The 20,008-nt window shown below is 57.9% G+C and overlaps 1 protein-coding gene and 1 long non-coding RNA gene across 5 annotated transcripts in view; one reads left to right on the top strand and one right to left on the bottom strand.

Annotated features, from left to right (window-relative positions):
• GSE1 (Gse1 coiled-coil protein) overlaps window positions 1–20,008 on the bottom strand; it is a 394,776-nt gene that overhangs the window by 95,929 nt on the left and 278,839 nt on the right. The gene's annotated exons all lie outside the window — the stretch shown is intronic.
• LOC108637957 lies at window positions 2,281–4,501 on the top strand. Its single transcript, XR_001919431.1, has 3 exons — window positions 2,281–2,333; window positions 2,780–3,278; window positions 4,416–4,501. It is a non-coding gene; the product is annotated as an uncharacterized LOC108637957 (long non-coding RNA).

Here is a 20,008-nt window from a genome sequence, read left to right as displayed (position 1 = left end):
CTGCGTTGTCAGGCAGATTCTTTACCCACTGAGCCATCAGGGAATTTGGGGGTGGGGGGTGGTGCTGAGGGGAGGGAAAATGTTCTGGGGAGACCCGGATTCTCTGAGAGCAGGCTGTGTTGCTTTAGGCCAAGCCCCAGGCCTCTCTGGGCCTCAGTTTCCTCACTGGAGAATCAGGAGTGTCCTTCCCAGCAGTGGATAGTAGGTCCCCAGGGGAAACCAGGGTCACCCAGAGTTCAGCACGGGGCCGGGGTGGGGTCAGCTGACAGCTGAAGAGTCCTCCCTCTGCGAACTCCAGGAACAAGATAAGGGGGCCGGCAGGGCGCCACCGCCAACACCAACGGCCAATTCCCTCCCTCGCTCGTTCAACAAATATTTATTAAGCAGGGACTCTGGAGCCAGGCTGCTCGGGGTCAAAGCCCGGCTGCACCATTCACTGCCCTCGCGGCCTCCACCTCCCATGCCTCAGTCTCTTCAGCTGGCAAATGGGAGAGTGTTAACAGCTGGTGAGGAATGCACAGCAGAGAAGCAGTGGCTGCTGCCACCCCTTCATCCTGATTATTTTCATCCTTGTTATCACCACTTTGGCGCTGAGTCGAGCAGGAAAGAAACACACAGTCCCCACCTGCATGGAGCTTGCAGTCCGATGAGGCTCAGGAAAGGGGGTAACTGGGCATGCGTGCACACAGAAGGGAATCTCGAGTGGTATTAAGAGACCCCCACCCACCCATCCACCAACCCCAGCTCCCTTGACACACACCTGTGCCTCCTCCTCGTGGCATAGGAGGTATCCTCCTGGACACCAAACCCCCCAAAAGTGAATGAACACCAGAGGCCAGACACTGCGTCACGGGGTGCAAGGGGTCTGTCTGGTCTAAAGATCTGAATTCAAGTCCAGCTCAACTGCTAAGAGGCCCTTGTGATTTTCTGCAAATAATTCCACCTTAATAATAATTATTATCATAGCTGTCACTTCTCCGTGTGAACATCACCCCAGGCACTGTCCTCAGTGTCTCGCAAGGATTCCCTCGCTTAATCCCTTATACCAGATGTCAGCACACTTCCCCTGCAAGGGCCAGATAATGTGTGTCAGGTTTGACCGGCCTTGTCCCAGCAAGTCCATTTTGCTGCTGGAGTGGGAAAGCTGCCACAGATAATACACGGAGAAACGGGCCTGGCCGAGTGCCAGGAAACTGTTACTCACCAAGTCAAGTAGTGGGCCACAGAGGGCTGACCCCTGCCTTACACTGACACCGAGGGAGACCCAAGTAGGGATCCCATTTCACAGACAGTAAAATCGAGGCCCAGAGAACTCAAGTCACCTGCTGAAGTCACAGCTCGGGAGAGACAGAGAACTTCAGACCTATGCTGCTGCTCAGCCTCAGTCTTGGCAAACAGGAGGAGCCTCGCCTGATGCCAGCCTAATTGGGAACGAACTGCCCCTCCACACCTGCCTCGTGCCCCAGGGAATGGCTGGATGGTAGGTTCTGGGCCCCGGCTCTCTGCAGTTGCACACTGTGCTGGGATCTGGCCAAGGGGAAGAACAGGGTCCCAGAGGCTCTGGAGCACACGGGGTTGGCCCAGTCCAGGCCCCTCCACCCTGGGCCAGAGGGGTGGGCAGCGGTCAGCTTTGCAGCCCAGCTCCTCCATTTCCCAGCTAGGGAAGCTGCCAGCGCCTCTGAGTCTCACCTTCCTCATCTGTGAAATGGGCAGACGACAGCACTCACCTCAGGGGCTGGAATCAGATTCACAGGACAAATTCTGGCAAAGCACTAAGGGAGCCTGAGGCCAATCACAAGAACCAGGTCACTCCTTTTACAGCCCTATCTGCTACTCTAGGATGAGCTGCCTGAAGTCAGGGGAAGCGAAGCCAGTGGGCCACAGTTCTTCTCAGTGAAGCCTCTACACTGTGATGGCGAAATTATAAAGTACAAACCCTGGCGAGGAAACCAAAAAAAAGAAAAAAAGGAGGACACGTGCCCCTCCATAGACCCAGAGGACGTGTGCCCTGACCTCTCCAGGGTCCCGACCTGCAGACCTCACACTCTGCTTCTCAGGGATTCACACCAGCCACGACTCATTTCTCTTAATTGCTCTGGATTTCCTAGCCTGACACTTCCTCCTTTTCTCTCCGAGGCTCCCAGTGTAAATAGAAAATCGGTCACCTGATGAATAAATATGTGCCAGCAGCCACCCAATGGCAGGTGAAGTGGGGTGTAGATTACAAACACCTGTGCTTTAAAGACGCCTTGTACTTAAGAAGATTCATTCTTGCTACAAACGTGTAGTGAATGTCTAAAAGGCGAGACACAGCTCTGGGGGTGGCGCAGGAGGTACAGAGGGGGTGGCGGGAAGGCACTGGGAGCCGCCAGCCAGAGCTTGGGCTCAAAGGGCCCTGGCACCGCTCTCCGCCGCCCGGGGGTCTTCCTGTGAGGGAGCCTGGGGGAGCCTTGGGGAGCGGGCTCTGAGCCCGAGGATTGGGCCCGGCACCTTTTATAAACTGGGGGTTCCGGTTCTAATTTGGACCGGATCTGGGAAGTGCAGTGCCGAGGTAAGAGAAGTGCTGGGTTTGCATCTCGGGCTGTGAAGGAAAAGAGACAGAAGGCAGTGCAGATCCTGAGAAACATGCTTCCTACGAGAGCGCAGACATCAAGCAAGAGACTAGGACCTGTCAACTCCGGGGAAGGGACCCAGACCAGCCACAAAAAGACTCAGAAAGAGTAAACGGGCAGCTTCCACCCAGAACTGAGAAGTCCTTCCCACTTTTTTCCTCTTCCAGCCTCCCCCTACTCTACTGACTGGGTGAAGATGTTTGCCCTGGCTCAGATCTCCAAGAGCTGGGTCCTGCAGGTGCCCATCCCCTGCCCTCACGCCCCTCCCAGGGGGATCCGGGAGAGCTGCAGGAGCTACAGCCAAGATGAGGGGGCGGGGGTGCTTCTGAACAGAGGAATAACCTACCCTGCCCCCCGAGCTGGCCGCATGCACCTATTGCCAGGAAAGCAGTTCAGGAGAAAACTGGCAGCCTCTGCAGAATGTTAAAAGCCCCAAGGTGAGAAGCCCAGAGACAGGAGAAGTCCCCTCTTCTGCTTACACACCCCCACCCCTGCAAATCCATGGATGCCCCAACTTCCATAGGAACTGTGTGACAACGCCCAGGGAAGATAAGACTCTCAAACGAAGGAAGGGGAAATAAAAACAGCTCATTCCTAGAACCAGCCGTCACATGCAAACCAGCCTTCCTGACCTGCGGGTCACATGGCCTGCCTGGGGCAGGCTTGGTGAGTTGCTCCCGACCCCAGGGGACCCTGGAAGGGGGTGACAGTCAGCCAGCCAGCGGGACCCCAGGAATCACCAAGGTTGCTGCCTCCTTGACCAGGAACCCTGGCTCGCCTGCTTCCCTTTAGCCTACATGTAATTATTTTTAGGGTTTCAAAGTCCAAATAAGGTGAACACAAGAGGGGCTCCCCAAACCTCCTGCTGTCACCCCCTCCCCTCTCCTTTGGGCTGCAAGAGCGACTTGCCCCGAAACAGAAAGTTACAGGGCAGACTGCTGTCAGCGCGCAGGAAGGTTAGGGAAACAGGAAGCCACGCCAGCCACCCTCCAGAGCTTCCCCCGGCCCCCTCCTTCGACCTCGGCAGGCACAAAACCTTCCAGGGAATCCCAGGCAGGAAGGGGGGTGTGGGGGTGGGGGCAGGCGCGCCACGCTCGCGCGGAGACCGTGCAAGGGGCTGGCTGGAAGCAGAGGAAAATAAGCCCCAGGACTGGGGGCTGGCGGGGGGCGGGGGCGAACGCATGCTACCCGATCAGGGCGGCCTGCAGGAAAGTAACTTCACACCCGGTGCTTAATTCACCTTGGAAGGCTTGAGTGCCCCGGCCGTTCGGTGCGCGGCCACCACGGAACCGGCTCTAGGCAGACAAAAGGAGTGAGACGCGCTACCCGTGGCGGCGGTAGCGCACACACCGCCGGCTGAACCGCAGCGGGAGCAGCCGGGGCCGCGCGCTCTCGCCGGTCTGCTGGGAGCTCGGCGGACCCATCGCCCCGACCCAGGCCGGGGGGTGGGGTGGGGAGGGGCGCAGTGGGCGCTGGGATCTGGAGGAGTAGGTTAGGGTGGGGGTCCGGGGCGCGCCGGCGCCGCGCGGGACCCGGGGAGGCGCACAGAGCTCGCTTACCTGGTAAGTAATACAGAGGCGGCTTCAATCCAAACATGATTCAGATTAGAATTCCATAGTGGCCAGAGAGGGATGAAGAAGGAAAAAAAAAAAAATTAAAACCCAGCGAAGAGACCAAAAGCGCCGTCCGAGCCACGGCGCTCAAAAATGTCCAAAACAATAAAATTAAGCCAGAAGAGCGATTCCGACGGCGGCGGAGGGTAAAAAAATCTTTTTTTCTTTTCCTTCCTAAAATGATCAAAAGCCTCTCTCTCCGGCCAGCGACCGGGCAGTTTCGGCCACCTTGGCCCTGGCAGATCCACAATGAGGTAATTGACGACCAAGGACGGGCCGGAGCCTCCACGGCTGCCCGGTGTCTTCGCCGCGTGTGTATTTTCTGCCTTTTGGACTTGAGATGCAAATAAAAGAAGGAGGGGGGCGCACGGCGGAGGGAAGCAGGCGGGAGAGAGGAGAGGAGCGCGAGAAAAATAAAGGGGGGAGGTGAGGGTGAGGAAATTGGGGGGTTAAGATCTTCAGGGATTACTCATTTGAAAGAAAAGAGAGAGAGAGAGAGAAGCAGCCCCCAAGACGTGCGAGTAGCAATCTCTCCTCCATTCAGCCATTTGAATGTCAAGGGCGAGGGTCAAGGGACCTGTTTCCAACAGGGTTTCACGTTCAGAACCAGAAGGAAAAAGGAAGGGGGGGGTGGGGGGAGGGGGGTATCTCTTGTTGCCAAGGAGAAATCGGCTTTGTTTTCGTTTCCCCTTAGCTACTGGGTGAGGAGGGGCGGGGGGGGGGGGCGGGAGAGAAGAGGAGGGGGCGAACGGGGAGGAGAGAGGAGAAAATTAATACCCAAACAGCCAAGAAGTACCGAGGGGGAGATTTCTTCTCGTAAATAAAAGAGGCAGCGACTGCAAACAAGTCTTGGGCAGGAGAAAGCAGGCCGAGGAGCCGGTTCCCCTCCCCCCTTGCCACGAACCCCCCCCCTCCCTTTTTTTTTTTTTTTTTTTTGGGTTATCTCCCTGGCCCGGCGTCCCACCACTGACTCAGAGAGCAGGGTTGGGGGAAGGAGGAGAAAGAACTCGGCGGGGGCTCGGGCGCCCGGGCAGAAGGAGCAGGAGGAAGGCGAGCGGGCAGGCGAGAGCGCGCGGCGGTGGAGAGCCCTCGATCAATTTTCATGCAAGAATCATTATCGGTAAATTGGAAAGCTGGCTGCCTGACAGCAGATTTGTCTCCCCTAATGAAAGCGAAAGGGTAGGGGCGCAGCGGCGGCGGCTCCTTCCGTCTCTACGCGGCATCTTCCGAGAGCTCCATGCTCCGCAGGGCGATAATAATAGTTTCACTTGCGAGCTTCCCCCCGCGCGGCGGCTGCCGCGCTGGGCAGCAGATCCATGCGAACCGGGATCGGGGCGCAGACAACTGGGCTGCCCTCTCCAAACGCGGGGAGGGTGCTGCTGCTGACGGCGGGGTGCTCTCCTCTGCCCCAAAGCGGGGGCCTCTTGCAAACTGTGGGCGGCTGCGGGCGCCGCGGGTCCCCCCTCCGGCTGCCCAACTCCGCGCTCTGGCCGCCCGCCCGCCCGCCGGTCCTCCCCACCCACGTCTGACAGCTGCGGGAGCGGGGAGTTCACCCGCCGCTGGGGCCTGGGAGGAGGATTCCCAAATCGTGCCCTGGTAGCTCGGGCCCGCCTTTTGTGAAACCCACACGGGGCTGCGGAAATACACCGGACCGACCCGGGCTGAGCTCCTAAGGCCAGTGGCTCCTTTCTCTCCTTTACCTCTCACCCTTCACCCCCACCCCTTAAAAATCCCTGTTGCAAGTGTAATCAAATGCTTGATACCATCTCCCACACTCTCCCTGCACTGGCGCATTATCAGATCCGGGAAGGCATGCTTCCAGGCAAATAGACCTAATAAATGCTATTACTGGGATTCTGCAAGCCCCGGCTGCACCATAGTAACGAGAGCCCTGGCTAATTTGGTTTAAGAAAACGACCAACTGCACAGTGTGTATGAGTGAGTGTGGAGCCTGTATCCCTCCTCCCCACCCGCCTCCCTTTCACACCAGCTCAAGAAGGCCCCATGTGATAATTCCCCAAATCGAAGGGGAAAAAACCCTGCCGCCAAACCACATCCTGTGCGCTCATTGTCCAGCCCAGCGCTTTTAAAGAGACAGGATCCATTTACCCACGCCCCCCCCCCCCCGGCCCGCGCCCAACACACACACTTAAACGCTTGCCGCAAAGCCGCCTCTTGATGTGACAATTTATTTTCAGGCCCTTTTACCTTCTGAAGGCCCCCCTCGGTAGCACTGTCAACCGGAATCGCGACTTGGTAACACTAAGGGGTCACCTTTTGACCCCAGATACAATCACCTTGGTTTGAGGAACGGACCTTAGCCTGCAGGTACGCACTGGCGGGCCACTGCGGGTCACGACAGGCTTGGGTCCCTGCCAACGCTTTCCAGCCGCTGCGTAAATCAAGGGTCCCCAGCGGCAGCACCCCGCCCCCAGCCCCCGGCTCCCCGCTAAACGCGGTGGCTTAGTGTGACAATTGGACTCCCGGAATATGATCCTCTACAGAAGGGCTCCTAAGGGCGAACTGGAGGAGGTGGGCGGACCTCGCGTGCTTCTGACCCCTCTCCGCAACTCTCCCCCATCACTACGCCCACCCCGCCAGAAAATCTTAAATGGGCTGGGCGGAGCGCCGGCGGCCGAGGGAGGGGTGGCGCTCCTCCCCGCCGCCGCCAACGGCTGAGTGGGTGCAGCGCGCTGCGGCTGCCTTCTCAGCCGGCTGGGCCGCCGGGGCTGCGAGCAGCCTCTTTGAGCCCCCCAGTCCCTGTGGCGCCCCCCATCCCCCACCGCGGCGTCCCACCCCCGCCCCCTCCGCCGGCGGCCGGGCTCGCGCGGGCACCCGGGAGGGCGCCCAGGCTGCTGACCTGGAGGAAACCGGCCGCGCGGGGCCGCCGGCGCCCGCCGCCAGCATCTGGCCGCTCCGCCCCGCGCTGACCCGAGAGGTCGCGCCCAGCCCTCGGCGGCGGCGGCCCTTTGTTTCCGGGGCTGCGTGGCGGCGCGCTCCGTGCTCCCCCGCGCCTCCCCCTGCGTCCGCCGTCGCTGGCGGCCCAGCGAGGGAGACAAGGCCTGGGCCCGGCGGGGTCGGGTCCAGCACCTGCCCGCCCGACCCCGGCCCGGCCTCTGCTTCAGTCCCCGCTTTTGCTTCCCACCCCTGTGTCATGCGCATACTTGATCATCTGCGCCCCTCTGGGAATGAGGGGGCCCAAGGCGCGCATGGAACAGCTCAGTCAAGCTGCTGCCCACCCCCATGACCCCTCATAAACTCGGAAAATTTCTGATTCTACTTGGGGTAAGGGGGAAGAAATAAAACTCTTTTTCAAAGACCCTAAACTATCAGTTTCTGTTGTCATTCTTTTATTGGGTTTTAATTCTCCAGGATTACACGAACAACAGTAGTAATTAATACTAAACCTTCCTCTACTGTATATGCTAATGGCAGGAGCCATAAAAATTAATTTGCAAACATGTCATTACACAATAGCGGTACAGGCAATAAACGTGTAATTATGGGCCAATCACAGGCAGGGTACAGAGGCAGGGATGCTCCCCCAATCTGCTGGGCGCCCCCCTCCCCTGCTAAAGGGGAGAAGAGGGTGCCAGAGAGAAGCCTGCCTTCTGGGAGCCACCTGTGGAGAATGCTCCCAGACTGGGGGATGGCACCGGGGGTCTTCAGTCTTGAGTTTTAAGGGCCTGGCTTCTATACAAGACCCCTTGGAGACAGCCACTCCAGGGCCTACAGAGACTGAGATGGTGGGAGGGAGAGGCGTGCTGGAGACCTGAAGAGCTCCCTGGCCTGTCTCGATGGTGGTTGGGGAGCAGAAGAGGAGACCCCGACCGCACCCCCACCCTGTGGGGTGCACAGCTTATTTCTGCTTCCGGATCAAAAGGCAAACATCACCCCCACCCCCACCCCCAATAAGTATTTGAATTCCTGCATCAGACTATCTCAAAATGCTGGGGCCAAGCCCACATTGCTCTTAGCCACTCCCTGGGGCAGGAGGTAAGCTGTAAGATTCTAGTGATACCCTCAGCCTCCCTTGGCCCTGGGCCTGGGTGGCTCAAAATGGGTGAGTGACATTTCCTGGTGACAGGGACGTTTGTAAGGGAGGAAAATATGAGATCTACCATGGGAGGGTGGCTGCACCACAGCTCCCAACCTGATGCCAAAACAGCTGAAAAATATAAAGCAACCCCTGCCATGCCAAGCAGCCCGCTTAACGGGCGGCCTCTCCACTGAATGGCTCGGTTGTTTGCCATAATGGGGCTGAACGGGGAGCTGGAAGGCTCTTCCCTTTCCCACCGGCCCTTGTGGCTTGGCTGTCGTTTTTTGGAACCCATCACTAAGGCCATTCATCTCCAAGGGACTCACCCCTCCTCGGACGGTGTCTATGGCATGGCTGGGCGGTGGGAGGGGCGGCCAGTCTGGGCCACACCTGAACCAGCTGCCAGGTGCCCAGGTGAGAAGGACCGCCTTCTTCTGGGGGCCTTAGCTCTGCAGGATTCTCTGCAAGGATAGGGGCCTGTCTCCACCCCCTCTCCTCTCTTGGGGCCTCTCCTGCTGCTATCCCAGCTCACCTCTGAGCAAGAGTCAGGCGTTTATAGAAAAGAGGCAGCAGGCGGTGCAGGCTGAGCCTCCAGACTCCCCTTTTTACAGCTGGGGCCACCGCAGGGCAAACCTGTCCACGCAACCAGCCCACCTGGGGTCAGAGGGAAGCTTTAGGCATGCCCTGGGCCCAGCGGAAAGAAAAGCGCTTCATCCCTCAATGGGGCTGGCTGCTTCTTGGAGGCGGCGCCAAGTCCACCAGACAACACCCCGCCTTCCGGCCACCAAAGACTGGGGGTGCCCTCCTTACCACTCTCCCCAGCTGCACCGTCAAACGGAGGGACCCCAGCCTCCCTCTAGCAGGGCGGCAGCTGCCACAGAGTAGAGACAGCCTCTCTGGCCAAGAGTGTCAGCTGCATGCGGTAAAGATAGCTCCCAGCACGTGCTGAGAACAGTGAGGCCGCAGAGGGGTCTAGGGTGCGCCACAGCCAGCGGGATGTCCGGCTCCCGACCGCAGGGCTCACGGCCTCTGTGTGCCCACTGGCACTCTGGTGGCTGCCCAGGCCAGGCTGCGACCTCGCCTTCTGGAGGGGGCACTGCTCCCCAGGGACTCCAGGGAAGGGAGGTGAGGGAAGGCCATGGTGCTCACCTGAAATGCCCCTCTGGTCTGCCCCCTCCCCCCAATTCCCTCCCTGGAATAATCATGCCAGCTGATATTTCCTGAGCATTCAGTCAGTGCCAGTTGCTGTTCTAAGCGCTTTTCACGGATAATTCATTGGATCCTCATGACAACTGTGTTCAAGGTCACCCTTAAGAGCTCCATTTTCTAGATGAGGCCCAGAGAGGTCAAGTGTCTCATCAAAGGACACACAGCCAGGAAGTGGCAGAGCTGGGGTTTGAGGCTGAGCTAGTTCCAGAGTCCATGTCCATAACCTTGGAGTCGGACAGACCAGAGTTCAAATTCCAGCTGGGCCCCACCCACCGTGTGTGCCCTCAGGCAGTGATGTCACCCTTTGAGCCTCAGTTGCCTCACCTGGAAAATGGGATGAAATCACCGCTTGCAATCTAGGAAGATGCAGCTGGTAACCACTCAGGTGCCTGGCACAGAGTAAGGACTCCATAAAGAGAGCTGGAAATTTGTGTTTTGAGTAATAGCAGTTAACCACAGACGGGCCTCAGGACACCCAGGACTGCCCTGCTGTGTGCTTTGCTAAGGGCATTATGTAATCTGGGAGGGCAGACCCACAGTGACCATCACCCCAATCTGTACATGAGCACACTGAGGCCCCAAGAGGTGAAGTTACTCACCCAAGGGTACCCAGGGTGTGGACACACCCGCTCTCTCCCTCCGTCCAGTCTGTTCCTTAGGTAAGTGAACAGGTGTGAAAGTTCAGTCTCAAGAGAAGCAAGGCCGAGGCTAGAAGAGAAAACGAGAACTTCCAGCCCGTCAAGGTCATGTCTGCAAACTCAGGTTTTGCTTCCATCTCGGCCTGGCACGCTTACTTTTGCTTTCCCATGACTCCAGGCTCCCCACCCACGAAGTGCCATCCCCTCTTAGAGGTCTAACTGGGTCCCCCACGGCCTCCTCCATCGGCCCCTGTGTGATGGGCTCAACGGTGTCCTGCCAAAATATACGTCCACCTGCAACCGTGAATCTGACCTTAATTGAAAAAGGAGTCTGTGCAGGTGTCATTAAGTTCAGGATCCTGAGTCGAAATCATTCTGAATCATCAGGGCTGGCCCTAAACCCAGTGGCCAGTATCCAGAAATACAAACAGACACGAGAGAAGACACACGGCAAGAGGCCCCTTGAAGACAGTGGCAGAGGCTGGAGGGACGCGGCCACAGGCTGAGAAATGGCTGGAGCCACAGGAGCTCAAGAGGCAGGGGGGGCCCTCCCTGAGAGCATCTATAGGGAGCGCAGTGGCCCTCCTGACACCTCGATTTCAGATTTCTGGCCTCTGGAACTGGGAGATAACACATCTCTGAGGTTTCGAGCCACCCAGTTTGGGGTACTTTGTTACAGCAGCCACAGGAAACTCACACATCTTGTTACTTCTGTGAAAATGGAATGCCCTCTTGTCCTGCCAAGCAGCGGAGGCCCTGGGCCATGTCCAGCGCTGGACACTGCAGGCCTTGGGCCAGCTAGGTCACTCTCTCCTGCAGGCCTGCAGCAAGGGCTGGGAGGAAGATGAAATGTCTAGGGCCTGTGGGCAGGTGTGCGCTCCGGCCGCCTGTGCTCCGTGAAAGCGGAGTTCAACCCCTGTTGGCTGGGGGCCTTCTCGGTGACCTGCCTGCCCTCCTGCCTCTCTCCCACCGGCGACACACATTTGTTGGCTGGTGTTTGGGCAGCAGCCTGGCCTGCAGGAGATCATCGAGGATGGCTATCTGCCCGGGAAATGGTCAGCTGGCCAGCCTTGCCCGATCAGCCTATAAACTGAGGGCTCTGCCGGCCTCGAACATCCTGGCCGGCCCCACGAGGCTCAGGGTAACAACTGCAACAAACAACAGGGAACCTGGCTCCTGGTTTTTCACCAAACCCGTTTCCCTTTTCTCTTGGGCTCATACCCAGCCTACATCTCTCAGCCTGCCACGCAGAGGTGTGGGGTCAGGTGACCACACTCTGGCAAAGAGAATGTGGTGGAAGTAGTGACTCCCCATCTCCAGGCCCAGCACAGAAGTGCCTCTGTGCTCCCCTTCTGGGTCTGCTCACCAGACGCCAGCTCCCAGGACACAGAAGACAAGGCGCCTCCATCACACCCCGGAATGTTCTGGAGGTGGAGGTCCCAGCCTCCCTCCCCGCACCCACCGCCCACACCGATTATACGGTATGTTGGCACATGATGAAGAAATTTCTACTGTGGAACTTCTACTGGGGAGTGTGTATAGAGGGCATGATGTGAGGAGCCACTTAGCTCTCAGCGGCTCTTCGTTAGAGCAGCTAAGGTTAGCGATAAACACGTACAAATAAGGAGTACATCTCCTTTACGGGTATTTACTTAATGACCAGCACTGCACTGGATGCTTTAAATACGTTCTCTCACGTCATCCTCACAGTAAAAGTAAATCTATCATTGCTCCTAGTTTTCAGATGAACAAACTGAGGTCCAGAGACATGTCCTGCCCAAGGCCACACAGCCAGTAAGAGGGAAATCTGCTTCGAACCCAGATCCTGTATGTTCAACTGCTCTCTCTGGCATCCCCCTCAACTTTCTTTAGCAGGATCTGGCAAAGGGGCTTAAATCCCCCCTTTTAATGAAAAGTCAAGCAAGCAGACAAACAGGATAACGCTGCACGCTACTGTCTACACACAGAACTGTGCACCTGACCTTCAGGTTGGGGCTGCCGGGCAAGCTCGGGCTTTGGGAGCTCTTTTCAAGACGTCTGCCGTGCTGTGTGTGATGTGATGGCACCAAAGTGCTTCCTCCCCGCGGGCTGCACGGAGGATGCCAGAGAAATCAGACAGATGCTGCATCTGGGGCTGCGGGGGCCACACACCTCCCCTCTGAGGGGCGACCCTCACCTGTCCCTGTGCGCCCCCCTGCCCCAGGCTACAGACGGGCCTCTTCTGGAGGTGGTCTATCATTAGCCTCAGACAGCTCTGGTTGTCAACGTCCAACTCCGTGCAGAGCCAGCAAGCCCAGGGCTGGCAAGGGGCTGTTGAAAAGCAGGGAGGAAAGTCCGGGATGGGGTAGGGGGAGGAGGGAACACGTGGGGGTCAGGCCTGGAGGCCCCTGGTGTGGACAGGGCGACAGCCATGTGACCATCTGCTCAGATCCTGCTCCGGGCACCATGCCGCTCAGCTGCCTGGGGGCAGGCTGACAAGGCTTTCTTCTCCCCACCGGTGTCTGCCCACCAGGGACCAGGCAAGAGCCTGTTCGAGGGAAAAAGGCATTTGTGAACAGCCCTTCCCGCTGCCTGCTGCTGGCGTCTGCCGGGCAGGGAGTCACTGCCGGGACGTAATTACCCGCCTCCGGATGACACATGGATCTGCCTGTCTACCCCTGGGCCTGACTGCTGCGGGTCGGTGTAGCCCTCTGGCCGACACGATGTGGTTCTTAAGAGGCAGCTTTGTGCCTGCTCTTCCTCATGCTGGGCACAGCTCTCGAGGGGAGCCCTGGCCCCTCTTTTATTATTTTCTGCCTATACCTTGCAAAAAACCCCGGCCTCCGGTGTGTGTATGGGGGTGGGGGGCCTGCCACTTCCTTTCCCTGCAGCACCTCCCCTGCCCACAGTCTCTCTACTGTGTCCCCCAAGACCTGAGCTGTCCTTTCTTTATCCTCCAATGGGTCATGCCTGAACTCAGGGGACTCCTGACTTGTCCCCAACAAGACAGTGTCTCCCTAGAGAACAGCTCTTCTGTTGGTCCGTTTTCAAAGCATGCATGTGATGTGACTGACATTTGGGGACAGATCATTCCTTCTTGTGAGGGCCACCCTGCGCATTGTAGGTTGTTTAGCAGCACCCCCCTGGATGCCAATGGCACACCCTGGTTGTGACAATGAAAATGTCCCCAGAAGTGGCCAAATCTGCACACACACACCCCTGGAGGGTACAAAAGTTGCCCTGACTGAGAGTCGTTCATGTAGTATAAACCAGGAATTCCCTGGTTGTTCACGGGCTCCCACTGCTGGGGGCCCAGGTTCAATCCCTTGTGGGGGAACTAAGATCTTGAAAACTACATAGAACAGCCAAAAAAAAAGGATCCAGCCATGACTCCAACTGACCTGATTTTTAGACTTGGCACTACCACTGGTCTTGGGTAAACAAGGGCCCCCTTCTTGGCCCCAATTTTAGCACACAAAACTAGAGGGCCTGAATGGGGATGCTATGGTCTTTCAGCTGACATGAAGAAGATTCTCTGAGGCTGCACAGAACCAATGGTTCCAAAGTAGAGATGAGCTTGGGATTCAAGAAACAGGGTCATAAGGAAAGAAATCCAGCGATGTCACAGTGTTCAATCAGAGAAAAGGAGAGAGTAGCCAAAATGTCAGGTGGGCAACCCCGAAGCCTTGTGGCCTTTTCTCCACAGTCCTCTTTCTCTCTGACTTATACAAATCCTGCCCTGAAATAAAAGGTACTTGCTATCAGTCACTCACACTCTAGTACGATTCAGCTCCACCTCTACTATCATCACAGAACCAAGACTGTGGCCCCAGCGGGAGCCATCTCATGGCTAACTGGAACAGCTGAAGCATGTATTTGGGAAAGGCAGGGCAAAAGAGCCATTCTGCCCACTTGGGTTTAAACTGTGGTTTCAATTTCATAACATCATATGAGGAGGTGAACTTCCGGGTGCCCAGTCCGTTTCAACAGCTGCCGTGGGGGAGAAAACAGCATCAGTCAAGAGCTGGGGTCGGAAGAAGTTGTGTGGCTTGGATGAACCGTGATAGAGAGGCCGGTCCCGCAGAACCACCAACAACCCAGGCGCGGAGTGGCCAGCCCCCTAGACTTCACAGGATCACCTTCTTGACAGCACCTGGCAGTCACCAGCTTGGGCTATGCTGAACAGAGCACCGAGGCCAGGACATTCTCAGTTGGTGACCACAATCCTGACCCATGTGTCTCAAAGACAGGATTTCCGGTTGTTTGTGAGGGTGGATGATCCCAGAAGCAGCTCTGCTTCAGCTTTGTGCTGGGAGGCAGGGTGACTGTTCCCGGTGTGTGTGGGGTGGGGAGCATTACACCTGTTTCATCCCATAGAGTGGGAGCCACATGGGCTCGGGAGAGGCCGCCGGGTCCAAGTGCAGTTCTACCCCGTGGCAGGTACAGGACGGCTGTGGCCTTCTCTGGCCTTCAGTCTCCTCCTCGGACTAAGTGATCCCCCAGGCCTTCCAGCTCTGCGAGCCCATGATTAATAAAACTCAGACGCACCATCTGCTCACTCTGACATTTAAGAAACAGAACAGGTTTCCAAAGAGAAAGCTGCCCCGTGCAGCTTGCTTTTCCTCCTTCGCCTGCTGATCGAGCGCGGGTTCACACCCTCCCCGCATCCCAGCCCTGACTTGAAAAAATATCAGACACACACACACACACACATACACACAGTCACACACAGAGCTGTCTCTCTCGTTCCTCCCTGCAGGACTAGCTGACGCCCTGGTCAAACTCAAGAGCTCCCTAGGCCCTGCACCTGGTATATAACGCCTTCTTCGGCTGGAGGGAGAGACGTGCATCTTGGCGGCACAACCCCAAACTTCACAACTCAGGTGGCGCTGACTCATCTTTCCTGCTGGTTCAGCTCCTCCTCGGCGCTGGCGAGTGAGAAGTGCTGACCCCCTTCACAGATGGGGAAACTGAGCTGGAGACGGCAGGGTAGCCCCAAGGGCACAAGGGTGACAGGTAGGGCGGCAGGGGCGGAGTCCGTGCGTGTCAAATGTCTGCTTCCCGACTCGTCACACAGGACACCCCGAGGCTCTGTCCCGATGCCCATCCCTGTCCAGGGAGGCCTGGTCTCTAAACAAACGGGTCTCAGGCCCACTCTGCCGCCAGAGACTCGGGACATGGACCCTCTGGCTAGGCCCGTGGCCCTCCCACGTCCACCGAGTGGCCTATGACCAAGGGGGTCAGAAGCCAGGCCGAGAGCGGGCGGGGAACCGGGGGCGACGCAGCCCAGCCAAGCTCAAGAGCCGAGCTCAGGTAGCTGAGCTGAGGGCCTGGTCAGGCCGGGGCGGCTGAGTGGCAGCCAGGTGTCCCGACGGGCCTCTCCGTGGCCTCCTCCCACTGCCCAGGCCCTCCGCTCTTAGCCGGTGGCTGCGCTTGGCCGCCTGCTGCTGCTGCCCTGACTGCTTAGGACACAGTGCCGGCCGCTCCTGGCCACACCAGGCAGAGCACAGACCTCGCTCCTGTCCTCTGTCCCTGCCGCGTCCACCGCTCCCCCTACCCCCCTGCGTGGAGAAGTGGCCTGGACTTCCTGTTTCTCATAATGGCCAATAAAATCAACCCAAGGAGCCAGATAAAAATATCCCTCCAGCTTCTCAAGGGCACTGGGCCAAAAGGGACAGGGAAACTGGAGTCCCCAGAGCTGGCCTGGCACAGACGCCCTGCTGGCCCCAGGGGATCCTGTGAAACCTGCACTTAGGTCTTCATGGCCTTGAAGGTCAAGGGGGACTGAGTGCAAAGCCTGGGTTCTCTGGATGAGCTGGGGGCCTAAGCCAGGTTCCCAGGTGGCACTAGTGGTGAACAGCCCACCTGCCAATGCAGGAGACATAAGAGACGTGGGCTCAGTCCCTGAGTCGGGAAGGTCCCCTGGAGAAAGACATCGCAACCCACTCCAGTATTCTTGCCTGGAGGATCCCACGGACAGAGGAGCCTGGTGGGCTACAGTCCATGGGGTCGCAAAGAGTCATGAGACTCGGCATGCGTGCACTGGAGTACGACCCACTCAGCATGAGAGTGAAGGGGGTGCCTGCCAGCCCTTGTGCAGAAGCACAGCCAGGCTAAAGTCAGGTGCTGCCCTGGGAACATCAAGTCCTGGACTAGATTAAGAAGGCGTCAAAGCGGTCATGTCTCTTAAGCACCTGCCAGAAACAAATACACATCCTCCTGAAGGATAGTACCTTCAATCTATACCTGCCAATTAAAAAAATATATAAAAAATATATTTAAAAAAATATAATGACCAGCACAGTGTCGAAGATAACCAGGCACCCAGGAAGTACACGCTTCCTGGTTGAGAGTCAGCAGCTACAACGGCTGACAGAAGCTGATCCGCAGTGACTCCAGAGGGTTGGAATTTCCACAGCCTAGACGGCTCTGCCGGCTCCGATCAGGAGAGAAAAGACAGGCTCGAAGGGACGTGCAGAGGACCGGAAACCATAACAAGGGAAGAGCCACAGCCTAACATCGCGCCAGGATGCAGCCCCAAACGAGGGCAAGGATGCTCCCTGCTTGTCACTACCTCCTGGGAACCATGCCTGACCCCCAGCAGGAGTTCAGTAGCTCCCTGTGGACTCGTGAGGACCTGAGACCTGCAGGGAGGCGAGCGTGGGGGCCATCTGCCTCTTCCAGGTAAATCTGGTGAGTCATTCTAGTCAGTGAGCAAATAGGTGAGAGGAGGTGATTAATCCTCAATTTCCCTCCACTGTGACATTTCTGTGTGCGAAGGTAGGCGCTCATGAAAAAAAAACAAACTCAGCCACAGAGCGGCCTCCACAGCGGAAAAAAAACAACCCAGAGGTGTAATGGCTGCTGCAAAAAAACTGAATCCTTTAGGCCAAAACAAGCAAGCCCCCACCGCTATAATTTCGAGTTATCCGTTCTTTATTACAATTCCTGGCCTTGGCTCTCAAAGCATCTACCAGGGAATCTTTCTGTGGGGGCAATTTTGGTGCCTGCAATTAGCTGAACAGGCATCTTTTGTCCCCGCTAAAGCACTCAATTGCAGGTGTAATTAGGTTCCCTCACCCCTGAAATCTGCAGAGAGCCGCCCGCCTTGACTAACTGCACCCACAATTAAGTGCTTACGGGCATGTGGCTGGAGCCGGCAAACATGTGCACGCAGCTAATAGCAGGGGCACCGAGCAGCCTTTCAAAAATAGACACTGTGTTGGAGAGATCCAGCCTCTTTCCATTTGTTGTTCAAACGGCTTTGTCCAGCTGGGAATAATGAGAAAAGACAAACACGCCAATTAGGCTAGGTCCATACATAAATAAACCGCACAGCTCCTTAATTAAGCCACTTACAGGAGTGGGCAAGGCCGGGAAAGGAAAGGGGCAGGAGAGCCACGGCCCTGCGGGGCCAGCACCCAGCCTGGGGCCTGGATGCCATTTGGGCCAAGATGGCGGAGCCAAGAGGGAGGCCTCCATCCATCCATCACGGGAGGCTCCTGACCACTCCAGGAGAGGGATGCTGGTGGGGGTGGGGCAGGCTTGGGGGCTGGAGGAGGGTTGTGGGGCTGGGGAGGGGTCTCCAGCCGGTCCCCAGGGCAAGAGGGAGGCAGGAGCCAGGGAAGGGACTAAAGGAGACTGGAATCCCACCAGTAGCGGACGCCAGCATGGGACTGGCCCTCCTTTGCCCTCTTCCACGAGCTGGCCTGGCCTGGCACACGACCTCTTCCCTGAAAGCAGGCACACCTGCTCTCCGCCCCACCGCCTCTTCCCTGGGCCCCGGAAGAGTGGTGAAGTCCAAAATCAAATCATCTGCTTCCCAAGGCCAGCTCGTTTGAGGCCTTCAGTGGACGACACCCAGGCCCTGGCCCAGCCTCCCCAGCCACAAACTGGACCCTGGCTACGGTTCAAGACAAAGGAAGGACACTTGTGACCAGCGCTGAGGCCTGCCGGGGGCGGGGGGCGGGGGGCGCGGTGGGGAGGGAAATGGCTGTTGGTGGCGGTGGGCAATTCCGTATCTCAGGCCCCACCGTCAGTGCCAGCCCTGCTGCACACCTCCTCGCTCCCTGCCATGCTGCTGGATTGCTTCTCGACAATAAAACCTAGCAGATTACAGTCGCTGTAATCAGGCAAGGGAGCAAAGCTTCCCGCTCCCCCAGCAGTGCCACTGAAAGCCATTTGCCTTTTGCAGAGCTCAGCAGTCCCGGCTGGAAGCAAAGGGCAAAGGCAATATTTAGATAATTAAAAACCCATTGCTGATGGGCCAGCCGGGTGGCGACAGGTGGCTTTGGGGTGGACCAGCAATGGTTCAGAATGGCCAGCATGCCTTCTCTCCTCCCCTTGCAGCTATGGTTAAAGGAGACGAGAGGTCTGGGAGGCAGGCAGGTGACCACTGGGAAATTCCACCCCAAGAAGAAGTGGGCTCACGCCTGGACTGTGCTCCAGAGTCCCTGCAAGACTGGGGCGGGGCCGTGCCTTCGCTTCACCTCTGTTCCAGCCACACGGGCCAGCCCGGACTCTTCCTGCCTCGGGGCCTTCGCACTGCCTGTGCTGGCTGCCTGGAACTCTTCTCCCCCAGCCAGACACATAGCCTCCCTGCCCCCGTCAAGTGTCACCTTCTCAGGAAGGCCCATCCTGGCTGCACCCCGCCCTCCCCGGTCGCCCCGTGCTCTCACCCGACTGCGGGGTTTCTGCGGCGCTTCACCCCTTGACTCACACCTGGCATTTCTGGCATCTTGTTCCATCTTTTTTTATGGGACTCGGATCTAGCATCCCCACCACCACTTCAGCGGTGCCTGGTGTGGTGGCTGGTGCTTGGGACTCAGTTCTGAATAAGTGAATGAATGAACGATGCCCAGGTTGGATACAAAGCAACCCAGGGCGCTGCCTCAGAAGGAGGGCTGGGCTGGAGACCAGGCAGGGAATGTACTGTGGAGGCTTCCGGGCAGAGGGGGAGTGTCCCTCCCCATGTGAGCTGGAGTCAGAAGGCGTCCCTGGCCTCTGCCCTCCCCCAAGTCTGCAGCCCCGGGCAGCAGAGGAGACCACAGGCCAATGTGGCCGGTGTCTCCTCGTTTAGCTTTTGAATTTTTAAAGATTGACTTGGCGCCAAGAATCACTGAGCTCCTAGGAGCGAGCCGCGTGCCTCTGTCTGACCCTCTCCTGCCCTTCACTCCTCTCGGCCGATGCCTGTGAAAATCGCAATCGAGACCCCCGTTCTTCACAATGGCCAGGCCTCGATGATCCGTCGTCATGGGGACAGTGGGAGCAGGGACCACCGCAGCACACAGAGAGCCCGCAGCCCCATCTCAGGCCCCGGCTCCTTTGCCCAGCAAACACCACCCGCAGCTGCTGTGGGACCCCCCGAAGGGCAGGTTGGAGTTTCATCCCTTCTTTGCCCCCCACTGCACCCCGGCTTTAAGGGGTCTTCCCAGGACAGGTGATGGGCAGAGGCCTCTTCTCGCCCCACTTGCTGGGATGGGCCCTGCGGATGGCATCGGGGGCATACTGGCTGCTTCAGGCCCTGTGGTCTCCCGCTTCTCCAAACTTCGAGAGTGCGTGCCCCAGGCACAGTGTAGTCCTCACCTCACCACCCCCACTGCAACAGGTCTGGGAGTTTCTGGAGCCTTCCCGATCGAGTCTGACCAGCGGCCGCGTCTGTCACGCCTGCTTCTCCATGGAGGCCCCAGAGCCCCCAACCTGTCCCCCAGCCCCTGCTCAGTTGGGTTGGATCATGTCTTGAATGCAGAAACAGGTGAAAGATACCCATTCCGGGCAAGGGAGCCTCCTGGGGCGGTGGTGGGAGTCCAGGGGCCCAGTGGCCCGGGTCGGCACCCACCTGTCACTCATGGCCCGACTTCTCTCCACGTCCGGCTCCTCGCACCACTGAATACGGATACAAGTGTGGAACACCCCAGC

Source organism: Capra hircus, chromosome 18, assembly GCF_001704415.2.
Source record: "Capra hircus breed San Clemente chromosome 18, ASM170441v1, whole genome shotgun sequence".
NCBI lineage: Eukaryota > Metazoa > Chordata > Mammalia > Artiodactyla > Bovidae > Capra > Capra hircus.
The sequence above is the reverse complement of the archived record's forward strand: the minus strand, read 5'-3'. Positions and strand labels throughout refer to the sequence as shown.